The sequence below is a fragment of the Pseudophryne corroboree genome, chromosome 3 (genome assembly GCF_028390025.1).
Source record: "Pseudophryne corroboree isolate aPseCor3 chromosome 3, aPseCor3.hap2, whole genome shotgun sequence".
In the NCBI taxonomy this organism is placed as follows: domain Eukaryota; kingdom Metazoa; phylum Chordata; class Amphibia; order Anura; family Myobatrachidae; genus Pseudophryne; species Pseudophryne corroboree.
The window spans coordinates 691,791,297-691,813,990 of NC_086446.1; the positions used below are offsets into that span (position 1 = coordinate 691,791,297).

A 22,694-nucleotide genomic window follows, 5' to 3' on the forward strand; every position below is an offset into this window, starting at 1 on the left:
GGCAACAGGGTAGGGAGAGCAGTACTAACTGCGCTCCGGAGCTCAGCGGTACATGGTGCGGCGCTGTGAGGCGCCCTGAGCCAGCGCCTACACCCTAAACTGGTCACATAGACTGTCGGGGACCCCAGATCACCGCCAGCAATTCACCTCAAGCCAGTATAAAGATTCAGATATGAGCAGGAGCCAGCGCCATGGAAGGGGGCGGAGCTTCTCCTCAGAGCGGACCCAGCATCGTTCAACGCCATCTTTCCTGCATGCAGACGCTGACAGGGGAGAGCTGTACCTCCACATCCACAGCTGCCTTGTAACGGTACCAGGGGGTTGTAGAAGTGGGGGGAGGCTGTGATTTAGACTCTGTAACCTATTAAGGTACACAGCGCTGGTAAGGGGTGTCCTTATCTCCCAAAGCGCTGTGTGTGGGTTGGCTCCAAACTATGTGTCTCTCTTGGCATTCTTAGTGGGAAACTCTGTCTGCCATTTCCCTGTGTGTGGGGGTGCTTGCTGTCTCACATAAGCCATGTCTAGGGATTCTGTGTCATATGCTGTAGAGGATATGTCCTCTCAGGATGATCCCATTCCATGTAATCAGTATTGCTGTTGTTTAGCACAGATTCCATTAAGAAAACCGGAGTGGTTAACCTCTATCAAGAGTGTGTTTTATCATATTTCTACTAGAGTAGCACAAAATGAAAATGCAACTCAGGTTTTACAGACCTCTATGGCTGTTTGGTACGGGTCGGCACCCTCAGGGCCCCCTGGCACTCACTCTCAAAAACGTGTTTCATCCAGATTATGCAAGACGACACAGACACCGACTCTGACACGGTAGACGGGGAAGTGCTGAGGGGGGCGGCATCTCTTGCAAAAGGGGTGCAGTTAATGATTGAAGCCATTAGAGATGTGTTCAAAATTGTTGACATAATACCTGAGCAGGTTGAGGAGGCTTACTACACCGATACTAAGAAAGCCTCGCTAACCTTTCCTGCATCTAAAGAATTAAATGCTATATTCGAAAAATCCTGGGAAAACCCAGAGAAAAGATTCCAGATCCCAAGAAAGGTTCTGGTTGCATTTCCCTTCCCTGAGGAGGATAGAAAGAAATGGGAAACCCCACCCATAGTTGACACATCGGTATCCACTGTCAAAAAAGGTGGTTTTACCTGTACCGGGATCTGCCGTGTTGCAAGAACCGGCTGATCGTAAAATTTACACTACGCTCAAATCCATATACTCTGCTTCAGGGTCGATATTACGGCCTACTATTGCCTGTGCGTGGATTTCTAAAGCTATAGTAAAGTGGTCTGGCACGTTACTTGAGGAATTGGATACAATGGATAAATGTGACGTTAAATTGTTCTTACGTAACATACAGGATTCTGTGGTATTTACGGTAGAATCCATGAAGGTCCTGGGTTCTATATCTTCCATGTCGGTCTCAGCTCGTAGAGGGCTCTGGCTGCGCCACTGGTCTGCCGACACGGAATCCAGGAAAGGCGTGGAGAACCTATCCTACACAGGTCAGGCCCTATTTGGGGAAGCGCTAGATGCGTGGATCTCCACAGCAACGGCGGGTAAGTCACCCTTTCTTCCTTCAGCTGCGCCTGACACGAAGAAACCTTTTTCTTCAGCTACATCACAGTCCTTTCGGACTACTAAAACGAGAACAAAAAAGCCACATAACACCTTCTTTAGAGGAGGGTGGGCAAAATCAAAAAAACCTGCTGCTGCAGGCTCCCAGGACCAGAAGCCTGCTTCTGGTACATCAAAATCCTCAGCATGACGGTGGACCGCATGGCCTGGAGGAAGGACCGGTGAGGGCGAGGCTCAGAAGGTCAAGTCACGTTTGGATGACGGTGGGCCTGGACACCTGGGTGCAAGATATTGTGTCCCAGGGGGTACAGGCTGGAATTTCAGGAGCTCCCGCCTCACCGATTCTTCAAATCAGGCTTGCCAGCTTTGCTGCCAGACAGGGCTGTCCTACAGGAAGCCATCCAAAAATTAGCTGGGTCACAGGTCATTGTCCCAGTTCTACCGCTATGCACAACTAGGGTTACTATTAGAACCTTTTTCGTGGTAGCGAAACCGGATGGTTCGGTCAGACCAATTTTTAATTTGAAATCGTTAAACCCCTATCTGAGGGAGTTCAAATTCAAAATGGAATCTCTGAGAGCAGTGATCTCAGGTCTGGAGGAGGGGGAGTTTCTGGTATCCCTGGATATCAAGGATGCGTACCTCCACATTCCAATTTGGCCGCCGCACCAGGCTTATCTCAGATTTGCACTGTTAGGCAGTCACTATCAGTTTCAGGCTCTGCCATTCGGCCTCTCCACAACATCGAGGGTGTACACTAAGGTGATGGCGGCGATGATGGTTCTCCTCCGCAGGCAGGGAGTAAACATAATTCCATACCTGGACGATCTGCTGATAAAGGCAGTATCCAGGGAGAGGTTGTTACAGTCGATTACTCTTGCGACCCAACTGCTCAGGAATCACGGTTGGATCCTGAACCTTCCGAAATCACATTTGGAGCCGACAAGGAGATTGTCTTTCCTGGGTATTGTCCTCGACACGGAAGTGCAGAGGGTGTTTCTTCCAAGGAAGAAAGCTTTGGTGATACAGTCTATGGTCCGGGATGTCTTGAAGCCTGCCCGGGTGTCGGTTCATCAGTGCATTCACCTTCTGGGGAAGATGGTGTCCTCATATGAGACTCTACAGTATGGAAGATTCCATGCTCGACCCTTCCAACTGGATCTCCTGGACAAATGGTCGGGGTCTCATCTGCACATGCACCAGAGGATACGTCTGTCGCCGAAGCCAAGGATTTCGCTCCTCTGGTGGCTGCAAATGCCTCATCTTCTGGAGGGCCGCAGGTTCGGAATTCAGAACTGGGTCCTTCTGACCACGGATGCAAGTATCAGAGGTTGGGGAGCGGTCACCCAGGGGGAAACCTTCCAAGGAGGATGGTCAAATCAGGAAGCCATTCTTCCAATAAATATTCTGGAATTAAGAGATGTGTACAACTGTCTTCTCCAAGCGGCTCATCTTCTACAAGATCGGGCCATTCAAGTATAGTCGGACAATGTAACGGCGGTGGCCTACATAAACCGACAGGGAGGAACAAAGAGCAGAGCTGCAATGTCAGAGTTGACAAGAATCCTACTCTGGCCAGAAAGGCACGCGTTGGCGCTGTCAGCAATCTTCCTCTCGGGCGTGGACAACTGGGAAGCAGACATCCTCAGCAGACACGATCTCCATCCAGGGGAATGGGGCCTCCATACGGAGGTGTTCACAGACGTGACCTGTCGTTGGGGCGTGCCTCAAATAGACATGATGACCTCACGTCTCAACAAGAAACTTCGGAGGTACTGTTCCAGGTCCAGAGACCCACAAGCAGTGGCGGTGGATACCCTGGTAACTCCGTGGGTGTTCCAGTTAGTGTATGTGTTCCCTCCACTTCCACTCATTCCAAGAATCCTAAAGAACATAAAGAGAACAAGGGGTCGGGCAATTCTCATTGCTCCAGACTGGCCAAGGCTAGTGTGGAACGTGGATCTTCTGGATCTACTGCTGGTAAAACTGTGGCCTCGTCCTCTTCGCGAGGACCTTCTGCAACAGGGGTTGTTCGCTTATCAGGACTTACTGCAGCTACGTTTGATGGCATGGCAGTTGAACGCCAGATCTTAGCCCGTAAGGGTATTCTGAGAAAGGTTATTCCTACCCTGATACAGGCTAGGAAAGAGGTAACGTCTAAACATTACCAACGCATTTGGAAAAAATATGTATCTTGGTGTGAATCCAAGAAATTTCCTGCTTTGGAGTTTTCAACTTGGACGGTTTCTCCTCTTCCTGCAAGCAGGTGTGGATATGGGTCTGCGTTTGGGATTCATAAAGGTCCATATTTTGGCCTTATCTATTTTTTTTCCAGAAACAATTGGCTGCCCTCCCTGAGGTTTAGATCTTTTTGAAAGGGTTTCTGCACATCCAGCCTCCCTTTGTGGCGCAGATGGCACCCTGGGATCTTAAAGTGGTTTTGCAGTTCCTGCAATCGGATTGGTTTGAGCCTCTACAGGAGGTTGAGGTCAAGTTTCTCACGTGGAAGGTTGTCACTTTGTTGGCCTTAGCTTCTGCTCGACGTGTGTTGGAGTTGGGGGCTTTATCCTGTAAAAGCCCCTATTTAATCTTCCATGAAGATAGAGCTGAGCTTAGGACGTGTCAGCAGTTTCTTCCAAAGGTTGTGTCGGCTTTTCATATCAACCAACCTATTGTGGTGCCAGTGGCTACTGACTTCTCAATTACATCAGAGTCCTTGGACGTGGTGAGGGCTTTGAAGATCTATGTGACTGCTCGTCACAGAAAATCGGACTCTGTTTTTCTTGTATTGGGTGTTCTGCTTCTAAGCAGACGATTTCTCGCTGGATTAGGTTCACTATCCAGCATGCATATTCTACGGCAGGATTGCCGTGTCCAAAATCTGTTAAGGCCCACTCTAGTCGTAAGGTGGGTTCTTCCTGGGCGGCTGCCCGGGGTGTCTCGGCTTTACAACTTTGCCGAGCGGCTACTTGGTCAGGGTCGAACACGTTTGCTAAGTTCTACAAGTTCGATACTTTGTCCTCTGAGGACCTAAAGTTTTGTAAGTCAGTTCTGCAGGAGCCTCCGCGCTCTCCCTCCCGTTTTGGGAGCTTTGGTACATCCCCATGGTACTAATGTGGACCCCAGCATCCTCTAGGAGGTAAGAGAAAATAGGATTTTAATTACCTACAGGTAAATCATTTTCTCATAGTCCGTAGAGGATGCTGGGCGCCCGCCTAGCGCTTCGTGATCCTGCAATGGTTATCTGGTTCAGTTTAACTTTGTCCTTGGTTGAGTACTTCCTTTTTTACTTGGTTAAGTGATGTTTCAGCTTTTGCTGAGTTTCAAGCTCGTTAGCTTGGTTTGCCTTGTATGTGTGAGCTGGTATGAATCTCGCCACTATCTGTGTATAATCCTTCTCTCGAAGATGTCCGTCTCCTCGGGCTCAGTTTCTAGACTGAGTCTGGTAGGAGGGGCATAGAGGGAGGAGCCAGCACACTCTCTCAAACTCTTAAAGTGCCAATGGCTCCTGGTGGACCCATCTATACCCCATGGTACTAATGTGGACCCTCTACAGGTAGAGAAAAGGATTTACCGGTAGGTAATTAAAATCCTGTTTTCTCAAGCATTCTCTTCCAAAGACTGTCCAATGGCTTGCTGTGTTCAAAGACACATGTCAAGCACTTGATCTTATATCTGCCCCCCTGTGCTAGGCTCTGTCCATGCTGAAATTAGTTGAATGGTGACTAAAAGACTTCTTTTTGGGACCAGAGCAGAGCAGCATCCGACCTCCCCAGACATGGTGACATCGTAAGCCTAGAGCTGTACTGCAGCAGCACCAGCTCTGGGGAAGCCTATAAGAAGGGGCAGACACAATTTGCATCCCCCAGGTTTTAATTTGATCGAGTTGGCGTCATTCTATGACCTTTTATAACTCTGTCACTGTGACATGGGAAGGAATGTGCTTAAGGTTTTGGACATTTGTCAACTTTAGTCATTTAGCAAAACACACCAGGAAAGACCTCTGTGAATTTTTATTTGATTTTTTTTTTAATTCTGTTAAAACCTAATCCCTAGTTATTTATAGTTCATTTACTGTTGCGGTTATCCTGACTTATGCCTGTGTGGCCAGTATTTCCAATTACTTGAGAGCAGATGTGTGCACAGGAATAGCACAGTGAGTTATAACACTGTTCTAATGTTTCCTGACTAATGCAGAGATGATCAGGTGCAGGAGGCATAGAAGGCAGCAAGCACTAATTAGTAATTACCATGGGGCATTTCTTATGGCTTGCGGTCGTTAGGTCGACAGGTTCGTTAGGTCAACATGTGCAAGGTCGACAGGTCAAAAGGTCAACATGAGTTTTTCACTATTTTTTTAATTTTTTTACCGTTTTCATACTTTACGATCCACGTGGACTACTAATGGAAACGGTAATCTGTGCCGAGCGCAGCGGTAGCGGCCTTGCCCGAAGCATGGCGCGCAATGCAGTGCACTAATTGGGATTCCCCATCACTCTACGAAGAAAACAACACAAAAAAAAGTTTAAAAAAACCATGTCGATCTTTTGACCTGTCGACCTTTTGACCTGTCGACCTTTTACATGTTGACATAACGACCCTGTCGACCTAGACACCCTGTTGACCTAGTGTATGTCGACCTTTAATGGTCGACCTAGTGCATGTCGACCTTTAATGGTCGACCCAATGCATGTCAACCTAAAGTGTGTCGACCCAACAACCCATACCCTTTCTTATGGTGCCCATACACTTGTGCGATGCCCCGCAACGCGACATCGCGGTGCATCGCACCTGCAGTCCAGTTGCGATTTCATCGCACCTGAACTGCCAAAGTGATTACCATGCGATCATGCGATAGACCGCATGGTAATCACGTGATGGGCACGTCACCGCCGAGCGGGAGCGGCCTCCAGCCACTCCAGGCGGGTGCCCATCGCGCATCGCAGTGCAATATATTGCATGTGTTTTTAAAAACACATGCGATCGCACTGCAATTCGATAAATATTAACTATCTTGAGACTCGAGATTTGACCGGCGTACCTGCGCATCGCGCCGCAAGGTACCTAAAATGTGCATACAATTTTTCGATTTCTCTCACAGATGCGGTCGAAATTGAAGGTTAGCACCGATTATCTCACAAGTGTATGGGCACCATAAGTGTCCTGGAGACTGGATCCTCTGGCTCCTCAATATGAGTGTTCTTCACTTTTAATTGTAACGCCTTAATGTTCAAGGCTTGACTGTTTAGAACAACTTTGAACTTAAAACACATAATTATAATTGGCCTCAAAGTGCAGAAAAATCATGCAAGCACATTCTGTGCTTTTATCTCTTAGCAAAAGCACTTACATGGATATATAGGTATGGGATCTGTTGTCCGCAATGTTTAGCTCTTGGGTTTTCTGTAATTTTGTTTTTTGCGTAATGTTGACCACCAGTGTATTTTATAGCTTACATCAATTGATGTTGTTGTTGTTGTTGTTGTTGTTGTTGTTGTTGTTGTTGTTGTGTATTGTTTTTTCTCTGACGTCCTAAGTGGATGCTGGGGACTCCGTAAGGACCATGGGGAATAGCGGCTCCGCAGGAGACAGGGCACAAAAGTAAAAGCTTTAGGATCAGGTGGTGTGCACTGGCTCCTCCCCCTATGACCCTCCTCCAAGCCTCAGTTAGGTTTTTGTGCCCGGCCGAGAAGGGTGCAATCTAGGTGGCTCTCCTAAAGAGCTGCTTAGAGTAAAAGTTTTGTTAGGTTTTTTATTTTCAGTGAGTCCTGCTGGCAACAGGCTCACTGCAACGAGGGACTTAGGGGAGAAGAAGTGAACTCACCTGCGTGCAGGATGGATTGGCTTCTTAGGCTACTGGACACTAGCTCCAGAGGGACGATCACAGGTACAGCCTGGATGGGTCACCGGAGCCGCGCCGCCGACCCCCTTGCAGATGCCGAAGAGAGAAGAGGTCCAGAAACCGGCGGCTGAAGACTTCTCAGTCTTCATGAGGTAGCGCACAGCACTGCAGCTGTGCGCCATTGCTCTCAGCACACTTCACACCAACGGTCACTGAGGGTGCAGGGCGCTGGGGGGGGCGCCCTGGGCAGCAATGAAAGTACCTATTCTGGCTAAAAATACATCACATATAGCCTCTGGGGCTATATGGATGTATTTAACCCCTGCCAGGTTGTCAGAAAAACGGGAGAAGAAGCCCGCCGAAAAGGGGGCGGGGCCTATTCTCCTCAGCACACAGCGCCATTTTCCTACACAGCTCCGCTGCTAGGAAGGCTCCCAGGCTCTCCCCTGCACTGCACTACAGAAACAGGGTTAAAACAGAGAGGGGGGGCATTTTATGTGGCGATATTATTATATATTAAGATGCTATAAGGGAAAACACTTATATAAGGTTGTCCCTGTATAATTATAGCGTTTTGGTGTGTGCTGGCAAACTCTCCCTCTGTCTCCCCAAAGGGCTAGTGGGGTCCTGTCCTCTATCAGAGCATTCCCTGTGTGTGTGCTGTGTGTCGGTACGTGTGTGTCGACATGTATGAGGACGATGTTGGTGAGGAGGCGGAGCAATTGCCTGTAATGGTGATGTCACTCTCTAGGGAGTCGACACCGGAATGGATGGCTTATTTAGGGAATTACGTGATAATGTCAACACGCTGCAAGGTCGGTTGACGACATGAGACGGCCGGCAAACCAATTAGTACCTGTCCAGGCGTCTCAAACACCGTCAGGGGCTTTAAAACGCTCATTACCTCAGTCGGTCGACACAGACATGGACACTGACTCCAGTGTCGACGGTGAAGAAACAAACGTATTTTCCATTGGGGCCACACGTTACATGTTAAGGGCAATGAAGGAGGTGTTACATATTTCTGATACTACAAGTACCACAAAAAAGGGTATTATGTGGGGTGTGAAAAAACTACCTGTAGTTTTTCCTGAATCAGATAAATTAAATGAAGTGTGTGATGATGCGTGGGTTTCCCCCGATAGAAAATTATTGGCGTTATACCCTTTCCCGCCAGAAGTTAGGGCGCGTTGGGAAGTACCCCCTAGGGTGGATAAGGCGCTCACACGCTTATCAAAACAAGTGGCGTTACCGTCTCCAGATACGGCCGCCCTCAAGGAGCCAGCTGATAGGAGGCTGGAAAATATCCCAAAAAGTATATACACACATACTGGTGTTATACTGCGACCAGCGATCGCCTCAGCCTGGATGTGCAGCGCTGGGGTGGCTTGGTCGGATTCCCTGACTGAAAATATTGATACCCTTGATAGGGACAGTATTTTATTGACTATAGAGCATTTAAAGGATGCATTTCTATATATGCGAGATGCACAGAGGGATATTTGCACTCTGGCATCAAGAGTAAGTGCGATGTCCATGTCTGCCAGAAGATGTTTATGGACACGACAGTGGTCAGGTGATGCAGATTCCAAACGGCACATGGAAGTATTGCCGTATAAAGGGGAGGAGTTATTTGGGGTCGGTCCATCGGACCTGGTGGCCACGGCAACAGCTGGAAAATCCACCTTTTTTACCCCAAGTCACATCTCAGCAGAAAAAGACACCGTCTTTTCAGCCTCAGTCCTTTCGTCCCCATAAGGGCAAGCGGGCAAAAGGCCAGTCATATCTGCCCAGGGGTAGAGGAAAGGGAAGAAGACTGCAGCAGGCAGCCCCTTCCCAGGAACAGAAGCCCTCCACCGCTTCTGCCAAGTCCTCAGCATGACGCTGGGGCCGTACAAGCGGACTCAGGTGCGGTGGGGGGTCGTCTCAAGAGTTTCAGCACGCAGTGGGCTCACTCGCAAGTGGACCCCTGGATCCTACAAGTAGTATCCCAGGGGTACAGATTGGAAATTCGAGACGTCTCCCCCTCGCAGGTTCCTGAAGTCTGCTTTACCAACGTCTCCCTCCGACAGGGAGGCAGTATTGGAAACAATTCACAAGCTGTATTCCCAGCAGGTGATAATCAAAGTACCCCTCCGAAAACAAGGAAAGGGGTATTATTCCACACTATTTGTGGTACTGAAGCCAGACGGCTCGGTGAGACCTATTCTAAATCTGAAATCTTTGAACACTTACATACAAAGGTTCAAATCAAGATGGAGTCACTCAGAGCAGTGATAGCGAACCAGGAAGAAGGGGACTATATGGTGTCCCTGGACATCAAGGATGCTTACCTCCATGTCCCAATTTGCCCTTCTCACCAAGGGTACCTCAGGTTCGTGGTACAGAACTGTCACTATCAGTTTCAGATGCTGCCGTTTGGATTGTCCACAGCACCCCGGGTCTTTACCAAGGTAATGGCCGAAATGATGATTCTTCTTCAAAGAAAAGGCGTCTTAATTATCCCTTACTTGGACGATCTCCTGATAAGGGCAAGGTCCAGAGAACAGTTGGAGGTCGGAGTAGCACTATCTCAAGTAGTTCTACGACAGCACGGGTGGATTCTAAATATTCCAAAATCGCAGCTGATTCCGACGACACGTCTGCTGTTCCTAGGGATGATTCTGGACATAGTCCAGAAAAAGGTGTTTCTCCCGGAGGAGAAAGCCAGGGAGTTATCCGAGCTAGTCAGAAACCTCCTAAAACCAGGCCAAGTGTCAGTGCATCAATGCACAAGAGTCCTGGGAAAAATGGTGGCTTCTTACGAAGCGATTCCATTCGGCAGATTTCACGCAAGAATTTTTCAGTGGGATCTGCTGGACGAATGGTCCGGATCGCATCTTCAGATGCATCAGCGGATAATCCTGTCTCCAAGGACAAGGGTGTCTCTTCTGTGGTGGCTGCAGAGTGCTCATCTACTAGAGGGCAGCAGATTCGGCATTCAGGACTGGGTCCTGGTGACCACGGATGCCAGCCTGAGAGGCTGGGGAGCAGTCACACAGGGAAGAAATTTCCAAGGAGTGTGGTCAAGTCTGGAGACTTCTCTCCACATAAATATACTGGAGCTAAGGGCAATTTACTATGCTCTGAGCCTAGGAAGACCTCTGCTTCAAAGTCAACCGGTGCTGATCCAGTCTGACAACATCACGGCAGTCGCCCACGTAAACAGACAGGGCGGCACAAGAAGCAGGAGGGAAATGGCAGCAAGGATTCTTCGCGGGTGTCATGACTGAGGTTTTTGTGAACCCGGTGTAGTGAAGTCTGTGCGGGCGACTGGAGGATTATGTGAATACTACCACTGACCTGGTTTGGAAATGCTGTGGACTCTGGGTTTCCTCCGGAGACTGGGAAGAGGAACCGCAGCAGAGATGGCCGAATCTAGGTTCTCCTCATGCAGGATTAGGTCGGCAGACAGGAGGCATGCTGAAGGTCTCCTGAAAGACAGAACTGGAAAGGCACTGATGAATCAGTGAAGAATACCAGGTATAATTGTGCTAAAGGGCACGGGGTGCTTGGAGACACTGAGGTGCTTGCGGACACTGAGGTGCTTGGAGACACTGAGGTGCTTGGAGACACTGAGGTGCTTGGAGACACTGAGGTGCTTGGAGACACTGAGGTGCTTGGAGACACTGGGGTGCGTAGAGACACTGGGGTACGTAGGGGTGCTGAGGCACGGAGGTGCTGGAAGCACGGAGATGCTGTGGCACGGAGGTGCTGTGGCACGGAGGTGCTGGAAGCACGGAAGTGCTGGAAGCACGGAGGTGCTGGAAGCACGGAGGTGCTGGAAGCACGGAGGTACTGAGGCACGGAGATGCTGAGGCACTGAGGTGCTGAGGCACGGAGATGCTGAGTCACGGAGATACTGAGGTGCTGGAAGCACGGAGGTACGGAGGTACTGAGGCACGGAGGTACTGAGGCACGGAGGTACTGAGGCACGGAGGTACTGAGGCACGGAGGTACTGAGGCACGGAGGTGCTGAGGCACGGAGGTGCTGGAAGCACGGAGGTACTGAGGCACGGAGATGCTGAGGCACTGAGGTGCTGAGGTGCTGGAAGCACGGAGGTACTGAGGCACGGAGATGCTGAGGCACTGAGGTGCTGAGGCACGGAGATGCTGAGGCACGGAGATGCTGGAAGCACGGAGATGCTGAGGCACGAGGTACTGAGCCCTGGAGATCCCAACTACAACAGTAGTAAAACTGAAACATGACAGCTGTGGTTTTCAGTGGAGAACACGGAATTCAGTACTGTGCCTTTAAGACGAAACATTGCAGCTGTACCTTTACATTGAGACTCAGGGAAATGGTGAAATCAAATGGCAACACACAAATAAACCAAACGGTAACAAGGGAACAGAGTTTCCACAGGAACTTAGGTACAAAGGTTACCTTTAGGGAGCTCAGCTTAAGACCCACACAAGGCTGTATGTGACACAAGGAACTGGCCCCGATTCCAACTCAGCCTCCTGATTTATACTTCCTGGTTCTTGATGATTGGTGGGCAGGATTAGGTGATGTCACTGTCATGTGACTACTCTAGCCAAGGCTGTGATGTAGAATGAGGCCTAGCAGGCCAAGAGAACACTGAAGCCTGGACTTCTGCAAAACACAGGATGCTTGCTTTTAGATTACTGAATTCAGCCTCACACAGGAGATCACCACAGGTGGAGCTAATTAACTATTACCTCTCAGGCAGAGAACTCAGGAAAACTGACAAGCTGTTTAACTCCGTGAGTGAAAAGACACAGGATCCAGGACAGATGGCAGGGGTAAGTCACCAAATATAAAACCTACAGTCAGGATTGTGACAGTATCCCCCTCTTCAAGGGTGGACTCCGGACACCCATCTTGAATCTTAGAGGAACTTGAGAAATTCATACAGAAGAATTTAGGACCTTCGTTGATGCAGATTCCAAAGGTTTAGGACTAAATTCTTTAACTACAGCGTTACTGAAAGTCTGTAAGTCATGGAACACAGGATCATTACTCTCAAAGAGCATGTTGGCCCACTCCAAAGCTCTTCCTCTGAATGCCAGGAACAGATATCGAGTAACGTTGGAAAGAGTTACTGCACCTGAAGGATCAGACTCCATCCGAGAGAGAAATTGTTCAACCAGAGCGGCATATTGCAATAAATCTCCATCAAAGTAGACAGGTGGAAAACCATCAGACGAAAGCTTAGAGGATGAAACTGAAGAAAGCTTTGGCTGGACGAGTAGGACTGGATTGGATCCAAGGATACTTGAATTGGCTGGAGCCAAAGGAGACGGACCAGGCTGGTCCTGGAGTATTGCTGGACCGGCTGGAACCGGAACGGACTGGCCAAGCTGGGCCTGGAGTATTGCTGGACCGGCTGGAACCGGGACGGACTGACCAGGCGGAGCCTGGAGTATTGCTGGACCGGCTGGAACCGGGACGGACTGACCAGGCGGAGCCTGGAGTATTGCTGGACCGGCTGGAACCGGGACGGACTGACCAGGCAGGGCCTGGAGTATTGCTGGACCGGCTGGAACCGGGACGGGCTGAGCCCTTTCTTCACAGGGCTGGGCTGAGGCAAGAGCCCCCACTTCACGGGGCTGGGCTGAGGCAAGAGCCCCCACTTCACGGGGCTGGGCTGAGGCAAGAGCCCCCTCTTCACGGGGCTGGGCTGAGGCAAGAGCCCCCTCTTCACGGGGCTGGGCTGAGGCAAGAGCCCCCTCTTCACGGGGCTGGGCTGAGGCAAGAGCCCCCTCTTCACGGGGCTGGGCTGAGGCAAGAGCCCCCTCTTCACGGGGCTGGGCTGAGGCAAGAGCCCCCTCTTCACGGAGCTGGGCAGCACTCTGTAGAATCTCTGGCTGGGCAGCACTCTGTAGAATCTCTGGCTGGGCAGCACTCTGTAGAATCTCTGGCTGGGCAGCACTCTGTAGAATCTCTGGCTGGGCAGCACTCTGTAGAATCTCTGGCTGGGCAGCACTCTGTAGAATCTCTGGCTGGGCAGCACTCTGTAGAATCTCTGGCTGGGCAGCACTCTGTAAACTCTCTGGCTGGGCAGCATTCTGTAGACTCTCTGGCTGGGCAGCATTCTGTAGACTCTCTGGCTGGGCAGCACTCTGAAGACTCACTGGCTGGGAAGCACTCTGAAGACTCTCTGGGGCTGGACGCTCTGAAGACGCCCCGCCTGGGGCTGGACGCTCTGAAGACGCCCCGCCTGGGGCTGGACGCTCTGAAGACGCCCCTCCTGGGGCTGGACGCTCTGAAGACGCCCCTCCTGGGGCTGGACGCTCTGAAGACGCCCCTCCTGGGGCTGGACGCTCTGAAGACGCCCCTCCTGGGTCTGTGGACACGGACTCCTCTGTGACTGTAAATGGCTTGAACATTCTTCTCTGGACACCCAACTTGGGATAAGGTCTTTTAACCACCGGACCCCAGTCATAAATTTGAGTCTCTCTCAGAAGAGTAGCCTTCTTGATACCCCCGTCAGCAGCAGAAGAATCGGATACTGTGGATGACTTGTAGACATGAGCACTATGATACTGAGATTTGTCACTATTACCTGGCTTGCGAAGAATGCAGTCTTTAACAAAATGACCAGAATTTCCACAGTAAAGACAGAGATGTAGCTCCTTACGCCGCTGACGTTCAGCTTCAGAGAGCTTGGGCCGTGGATAGCTCTGATGAAAAACTTTCCCTTGCGCAGAGGAAGAGACTCTATTAACTGGATGGGACAAAACAGGATCAACAACGTTGGTAGTATTCCTGAGGAGATCAGGCATCACAGAGAGAATACTAGACAAAAGTTCTTGTAACTGTAGTAACATCTGGTAGAAAATCTGCAGTTGGTCAGGAGTCTTAGAGCAGAAGGTCATAGAATCTCTGGAGGACGAATTCCGCTGCAGACACTGTGCCAATCGATGCTGAGTCGACTCCAGACCTTCCAAGCGTCCTGCAATATTGCTTAGGAGGTCATGCGTCAGACTAACACTTTCGGCCGGGTCCATGTGGCCAGTTCCTACTGTCATGACTGAGGTTTTTGTGAACCCGGTGTAGTGAAGTCTGTGCGGGCGACTGGAGGATTATGTGAATACTACCACTGACCTGGTTTGGAAATGCTGTGGACTCTGGGTTTCCTCCGGAGACTGGGAAGAGGAACCGCAGCAGAGATGGCCGAATCTAGGTTCTCCTCATGCAGGATTAGGTCGGCAGACAGGAGGCATGCTGAAGGTCTCCTGAAAGACAGAACTGGAAAGGCACTGATGAATCAGTGAAGAATACCAGGTATAATTGTGCTAAAGGGCACGGGGTGCTTGGAGACACTGAGGTGCTTGCGGACACTGAGGTGCTTGGAGACACTGAGGTGCTTGGAGACACTGAGGTGCTTGGAGACACTGAGGTGCTTGGAGACACTGAGGTGCTTGGAGACACTGAGGTGCTTGGAGACACTGAGGTGCTTGGAGACACTGGGGTGCGTAGAGACACTGGGGTACGTAGGGGTGCTGAGGCACGGAGGTGCTGGAAGCACGGAGATGCTGTGGCACGGAGGTGCTGGAAGCACGGAGGTGCTGGAAGCACGGAGGTGCTGGAAGCACGGAGGTGCTGGAAGCACGGAGGTACTGAGGCACTGAGGCACGGAGATGCTGAGGCACTGAGGTGCTGAGGCACGGAGATGCTGAGTCACGGAGATACTGAGGTGCTGGAAGCACGGAGGTGCTGAGGCACGGAGGTGCTGAGGCACGGAGGTGCTGAGGCACGGAGGTGCTGAGGCACGGAGGTGCTGGAAGCACGGAGGTGCTGGAAGCACGGAGGTACTGAGGCACGGAGATGCTGAGGCACGGAGATGCTGAGGCACGGAGATACTGAGGTGCTGGAAGCACGGAGGTACTGAGGCACGGAGATGCTGAGGCACGGAGATACTGAGGTGCTGGAAGCACGGAGGTGCTGAGGCACGGAGATGCTGAGGCACGGAGATGCTGGAAGCACGGAGATGCTGAGGCACGAGGTACTGAGCCCTGGAGATCCCAACTACAACAGTAGTAAAACTGAAACATGACAGCTGTGGTTTTCAGTGGAGAACACGGAATTCAGTACTGTGCCTTTAAGACGAAACATTGCAGCTGTACCTTTACATTGAGACTCAGGGAAATGGTGAAATCAAATGGCAACACACAAATAAACCAAACGGTAACAAGGGAACAGAGTTTCCACAGGAACTTAGGTACAAAGGTTACCTTTAGGGAGCTCAGCTTAAGACCCACACAAGGCTGTATGTGACACAAGGAACTGGCCCCGATTCCAACTCAGCCTCCTGATTTATACTTCCTGGTTCTTGATGATTGGTGGGCAGGATTAGGTGATGTCACTGTCATGTGACTACTCTAGCCAAGGCTGTGATGTAGAATGAGGCCTAGCAGGCCAAGAGAACACTGAAGCCTGGACTTCTGCAAAACACAGGATGCTTGCTTTTAGATTACTGAATTCAGCCTCACACAGGAGATCACCACAGGTGGAGCTAATTAACTATTACCTCTCAGGCAGAGAACTCAGGAAAACTGACAAGCTGTTTAACTCCGTGAGTGAAAAGACACAGGATCCAGGACAGATGGCAGGGGTAAGTCACCAAATATAAAACCTACAGTCAGGATTGTGACAGCGGGGCGAAAAATCATGTGATAACACTGTCAGCGGTGTTCATTCCGGGAGTGGACAACTGGGAAGCAGACTTCCTCAGCAGGCACGACCTCCACCCGGGAGAGTGGGGACTTCATCTGGAAGTCTTCCACATGATTGTGAACCGTTGGGAAAGACCAAAGGTGGACATGATGGCGTCCCGTCTGAACAAAAAACTGGACTGGTATTGCGCCAGGTCAAGAGACCCTCAGGCAATAGCTGGGACGCTCTGGTAACACCGTGGGTGTACCAGTCGGTGTATGTGTTCCCTCCTCTGCCTCTCATACCCAAGGTACTGAGAATTATAAGACGGAGAGGAGTAAGAACTATACTCGTGGCTCCGGATTGGCCAAGAAGGACTTGGTACCCGGAACTTCAAGAGATACTAAGAAGGGACTTGCTTCAGCAAGGATCATGTCTGTTCCAAGACTTACCGCGGCTGCGTTTGACGGCATGGCGGTTGAACGCCGGATCCTAAGGGAAAAAGGCATTCCGGAAGAGGTCATCCCTACCCTGGTCAGAGCCAGGAAGGAGGTGACCGCACAACATTATCACCGCATTTGGCGAAAATATGTTGCATGGTGTGAGGCCAAGAAGGCCCCCACGGAGGAATTTCAACTCGGTCGATTCCTGCATTTCCTACAAACAGGAGTGTCTATGGGCCTCAAATTGGGGTCCATTAAGGTTCAAATTTCGGCCCTGTCGATTTTCTTCCAGAAAGAATTGGCTTCAGTTCCTGAAGTCCAGAAGTTTGTCAAGGGAGTACTGCATATACAACCCCCTTTTGTGCCTCCAGTGGCACTGTGGGATCTCAACGTAGTTCTGGGATTCCTCAAATCACATTGGTTTAAACCGCTCAAATCTGTGGATTTGAAATATCTCACATGGAAAGTGACCATGCTGTTGGCCCTGGCCTCGGCCAGGCGAGTGTCAGAATTGGCGGCTTTGTCTCACAAAAGCCCATATCTGATTGTCCATTCGGACAGGGCAGAGCTGCGGACTCGTCCCCAGTTTCTCCCTAAGGTGGTGTCAGCGTTTCAACTGAACCAGCTTATTGTGGTACCTGCGGCTACTAGGGACTTGGAGGACTCCAAGTTGCTAGATGTTGTCAGGGCCCTGAAAATATAGGTTTCCAGGACGGCTGGAGTCAGGAAAACTGACTTGCTGTTATCCTGTATGCACCCAACAAACTGGGTGCTCTTGCTTCTAAGCAGACGATTGCTAGTTGGATGTGTAGTACAATTCAGCTTGCACATTCTGTGGCAGGCCTGCCACAGCCAAAATATGTAAATGCCCATTCCACAAGAAAGGTGGGCTCATCTTGGGCGGCTGCCCGAGGGGTCTCGGCTTTACAACTTTGCCGAGCTGCTACTTGGTCAGGGGCAAACACGTTTGCAAAATTCTACAAATTTGATACCCTGGCTGAGGAGGACCTGGAGTTCTCTCATTCGGTGCTGCAGAGTCATCCGCACTCTCCCGCCCGTTTGGGAGCTTTGGTATAATCCCCATGGTCCTTACGGAGTCCCCAGCATCCACTTAGGACGTCAGAGAAAATAAGAATTTACTTACCGATAATTCTATTTCTCGTAGTCCGTAGTGGATGCTGGGCGCCCATCCCAAGTGCGGATTGTCTGCAATACTTGTACATAGTTATTGTTACAAAAATCGGGTTATTATTGTTGTGAGCCATCTTTTCAGAGGCTCCGCTGTTATCATGCTGTTAACTGGGTTCAGATCACAGGTTGTACAGTGTGATTGGTGTGGCTGGTATGAGTCTTACCCGGGATTCAAAATCCTTCCTTATTGTGTACGCTCGTCCGGGCACAGTATCCTAACTGAGGCTTGGAGGAGGGTCATAGGGGGAGGAGCCAGTGCACACCACCTGATCCTAAAGCTTTTACTTTTGTGCCCTGTCTCCTGCGGAGCCGCTATTCCCCATGGTCCTTACGGAGTCCCCAGCATCCACTACGGACTACGAGAAATAGAATTATCGGTAAGTAAATTCTTATTTTTTTCTTTATGTGTTTAAGCAACAAATCACCCAGTCCTGAAAGACAAAAAGTTGCCATTGAAATGGTTTTAAGAAAAGGAACATGTAATGACGATTGGCATTGCATAGCAATCTCTCCCCACTACCCATTTCCCTTCACCCCTGTCTAATTGAGAAGGTCCAGGCAGCTGTCTGATATTGCAGGACTGTTGTTGCTAAACTGTGTTTCGTTTGACATCCCACCTCCTTGCAATATGGCTTGGATAATGCATCCCAGTAGCGGATCTTGCTACGGGCACACAGGATTTTTGCCCGAGGCGCCACCACCATCCGGAGGGCGCCGCAGCCATGGCAAGATCCGCTACTGGTGGTGCCCCCGGTGCTGTGCTGTGACTGTTGTGCGGTGCGCGATGAATGTGAGATGTTACTCTGGCTATTCAGGGACAATGGGGATGAGTGCTACTATATTAATCTTAGCTGGAGATCCCCTTTTTCTCTAACGTCCTAAGTGGATGCTGGGGACTCCGTAAGGACCATGGGGAATAGCGGCTCCGCAGGAGACTGGGCACATCTAAAGAAAGCTTTAGGACTATCTGGTGTGCACTGGCTCCTCCCCCTATGACCCTCCTCCAAGCCTCGGTTAGATCTCTGTGCCCGAACGAGAAGGGTGCACACTAGGGGCTCTCCTGAGCTTCTTAGTGAAAGTTTTAGATTAGGTTTTTTATTTTCAGTGAGACCTGCTGGCAACAGGCTCACTGCATCGAGGGACTAAGGGGAGAAGAAGCGAACTCACCTGCGTGCAGAGTGGATTGGGCTTCTTAGGCTACTGGACATTAGCTCCAGAGGGACGATCACAGGCCCAGCTTGGATGGGTCCCAGAGCCGCGCCGCCGGCCCCCTTACAGAGCCAGAAGGCAGAAGAGGTCCGGAAAATCGGCGGCAGAAGACGTCCTGTCTTCAACAAGGTAGCGCACAGCACTGCAGCTGTGCGCCATTGCTCTCAGCACACTTCACACTTCGGTCACTGAGGGTGCAGGGCGCTGTGGGGGGGCGCCCTGAGACGCAATAAAAACACCTTGGATGGCAAAAAAAATGCATCACATATAGCTCCTGGGCTATATGGATGCATTTAACCCCTGCCAGAATCCATAAAAAAGCAGGAGAAAAGTCCGCGAAAAAGGGGCGGAGCCTATCTCCTCAGCACACTGGCGCCATTTTCCCTCACAGCTCCGTTGGAGGGAAGCTCCCTGTCTCTCCCCTGCAGTCACTACACTACAGAAAGGGTTAAAAAAAGAGAGGGGGGCACTAATTGGGCGCAGTATTAACTATACAGCAGCTATAAGGGGAAAAACACTTATATAAGGTTATCCCTGTATATATATAGCGCTCTGGTGTGAGCTGGCAAACTCTCCCTCTGTCTCCCCAAAGGGCTAGTGGGGTCCTGTCCTCTATCAGAGCATTCCCTGTGTGTGTGCTGTATGTCGGTACTTTTGTGTCGACATGTATGAGGAGAAAAATTATGTGGAGACGGAGCAAATTGCCTGTAATAGTGATGTCACCCCCTAGGGGGTCGACACCTGAGTGGATGAACTGTTGGAAGGAATTACGTGACAGTGTCAGCTCTGTATAAAAGACAGTGGTTGACATGAGACAGCCGGCTACTCAGCTTGTGCCTTTCCAGACGTCTCATAGGCCGTCAGGGGCTCTAAAGCGCCCGTTACCTCAGATGGCAGATATAGAGGCCGACACGGATACTGACTCCAGTGTCGACGGTGAAGAGACGAATGTGACTTCCAGTAGGGCCACACGTTACATGATTGAGGCAATGAAAAATGTTTTACACATTTCTGATAATACGAGTACCACCAAAAAAAGGGGTATTATGTTCGGTGAGGAAAAACTACCTGTAGTTTTCCTGAATCTGAGAAATTAAATGAGGTGTGTGATGATGCGTGGGTTTCCCCCGATAACAACGGATAATTTCTAAAATGTTATTGGCATTATATCCTTTCCCGCCAGAGGTTAGGGTGCGTTGGGAAACACCCCCTAGGGGGGATAAAGCGCTCACACGCTTGTAAGGGCTCTACCTTCGCCTGAGATGGCCGCCCTTAAGGACCCTGCTGATAGAAAGCAGGAGGGTATCCTAAAAGGTATTTACACACATACTGGTGTTATACTGCGACCAGCAATCGCCTCAGCCTGGATGTGCAGTGCTGGGTTGGCGTGGTCGGATTCCCTGACTGAAAATATTGATACCCTAGATAGGGACAGTATATTTTTGCCTATAGAGCATTTAAAAGATGCACAAGATACCCCTCCTGCAACAGGGAACGGGGTATTATTCCACACTGTTGTGGTACCGAAGCCGGACGGCTCGGTGAGACCGATTCTAAATCTAAAATCTTTGAACACTTACGTACAGAGGTTCAAATTCAAGATTGAGTCACTCAGAGCAGTGATTGCGAACCTGGAAGAAGGGGACTACATGGTGTCTCGGGACATCAAGGATGCTTACCTTCATGTCAAAATTTACCCTTCTCACCAAGGGTACCTCAGGTTTATGGTACAGATCTGTCACTATCAGTTCAGACGCTGCCGTATGGATGGTACACGGCACCCCGGGTCTTTACCAAGGTAATGGACGAAATTATGATATTCCTTCGAAGGAAGTGAATTTTAGTTATCCCTTCCTTGGACAATTCCCTGATAAGGGTAAGATCCAGGGAACAGTTTGAGGTCGGTGTAGCACTATCTCAGGTAGTGTTGCGGCAGCACGATTGGATTCTCAATATTCCAAAATCGCACCTGGTTCCGACGACGTGTCTTCTGTTCCTAGGGATGATCCTGGACACAGTCCAGAAAAAGGTGTTTCTCCCGGAGGAGAAAGCCAGGGAGTTATCCGAGCTAGTCAGGAACCTCCTAAAACCGAGCCAAGTCTCAGTGCATCAATGCACAAGGGTTCTGGGTAAAATGGTGGCTTCCTACGAAGCAATCCCATTCGGCAGATTCCACGCAAGAACTTTCCAGTGGGACCTGCTGGACAAATGGTCCGGATCGCATCTTCAGATGCATCAGCGGATAACCCTGTCACCAAGGACAAGGGTGTCCCTCCTGTGGTGGTTGCAGAGTGCTCATCTTCTAGAGGGCCGCAGATTAGGCATTCAGGACTGGGTCCTGGTGACCACGGATGCCAGCCTGCGAGGCTGGGGAGCAGTCACACAGGGAAGGAATATCCAGGGCTTATGGTCAAGCCTGGAGACATCACTTCACATAAATATCCTGAAGCTAAGGGACATTTACAATGCTCTAAGCTTAGCAAGACCTCTGCTTCAAGGTCAGCCGGTGTTGATCCAGTCGGACAACATCACGGCAGTCACCCACGTAAACAGACAGGGTGGCACAAGAAGCAGGAGGGCAATGGCAGAAGCTGCAAGGATTCTTCGCTGGGCGGAAAATCATGTGATAGCACTGTCAGCAGTATTCATTCCGGGAGTGGACAACTGGGAAGCAGACTTCCTCAGCACGACCTCCACCCGGGAGAGTGGGGACTTCACACAGAAGTCTTCCACATGATTAAAAACTCGACAGGTATTGCGCCAGGTCCAGGGACCCTCAGGCAATAAGCTGTAGACGCTCTGGTAACACCGTGGGTGTACCAGTCAGGGTATGTGTTCCCTCCTCTGCCTCTCATACCCAAGGTACTGAGATTGATAAGATGGAGAGGAGTAAGCACTATATTCGTGGTTCCGGATTGGCCAAGAAGGACTTGGTAACCGGAACTTCAAGAGATGCTCACGGAGGATCCGTGGCCTCTACCTCTAAGAAGGGACCTGCTCCAGCAAGGACCCTGTCTGTTCCAAGACTTACCGCGGCTGCGTTTGACGGCATGGCGGTTGAACGCCGGATCCTGAAGGAAAAAAGGCATTCCGGATGAAGTCATCCCTATCCTGATCAAAGCCAGGAAGGATGTAACCGCAAAAACATTATCACCGCAATTGGCGAAAATATGTTGCGTGGTGCGAGGCCAGTAAGGCCCGACGGAGGAAATTCAACTGGGTCGATTCCTACATTTCCTGCAAACAGGAGTGTCTATGGGCCTGAAATTGGGGTCCATTAAGGTTCAAATTTCGGCCCTGTCAATTTTCTTCCAAAAAGAACTAGCTTCAGTCCCTGAAGTTCAGACGTTTGTAAAAGGGGTACTGCATATACAGCCTCCTTTTGTGCCTCCAGTGGCACTTTGGGATCTCAATGTAGTTTTGGGTTCCAAAAGTCACATTGGTTTGAACCACTTAAATCTGTGGAGTTAAAATATCTCACATGGAAAGTGGTCATGCTGTTGGCCCTGGCCTGGGCCAGGCGCGTGTCAGAATTGGCGGCTTTATCCTGAAAAAGCCCTTATCTGATTTTCCATTCGGACAGGGCGGAATTGAGGACTCGTCCTCAGTTTCTCCCCAAGGTGGTTTCAGCGTCTCACCTGAACCAACCTATTGGTGGTGCCTGCGGCTACTAGGGACTTGGAGGCCTCCAAGTTGCTAGACGTTGTCAGTGCCCTGAAAATATATGTTTCCAGGACGGCTGGAGTCAGGAAATCTG

The 22,694-nt window shown here is 50.3% G+C and overlaps 1 protein-coding gene across 1 annotated transcript in view; it reads left to right on the forward strand.

The window, feature by feature from the left end:
• Nucleotides 1-22,694, forward strand: part of KNDC1 (kinase non-catalytic C-lobe domain containing 1) — a 387,543-nt gene that overhangs the window by 138,453 nt on the left and 226,396 nt on the right. The window lies entirely within an intron of this gene.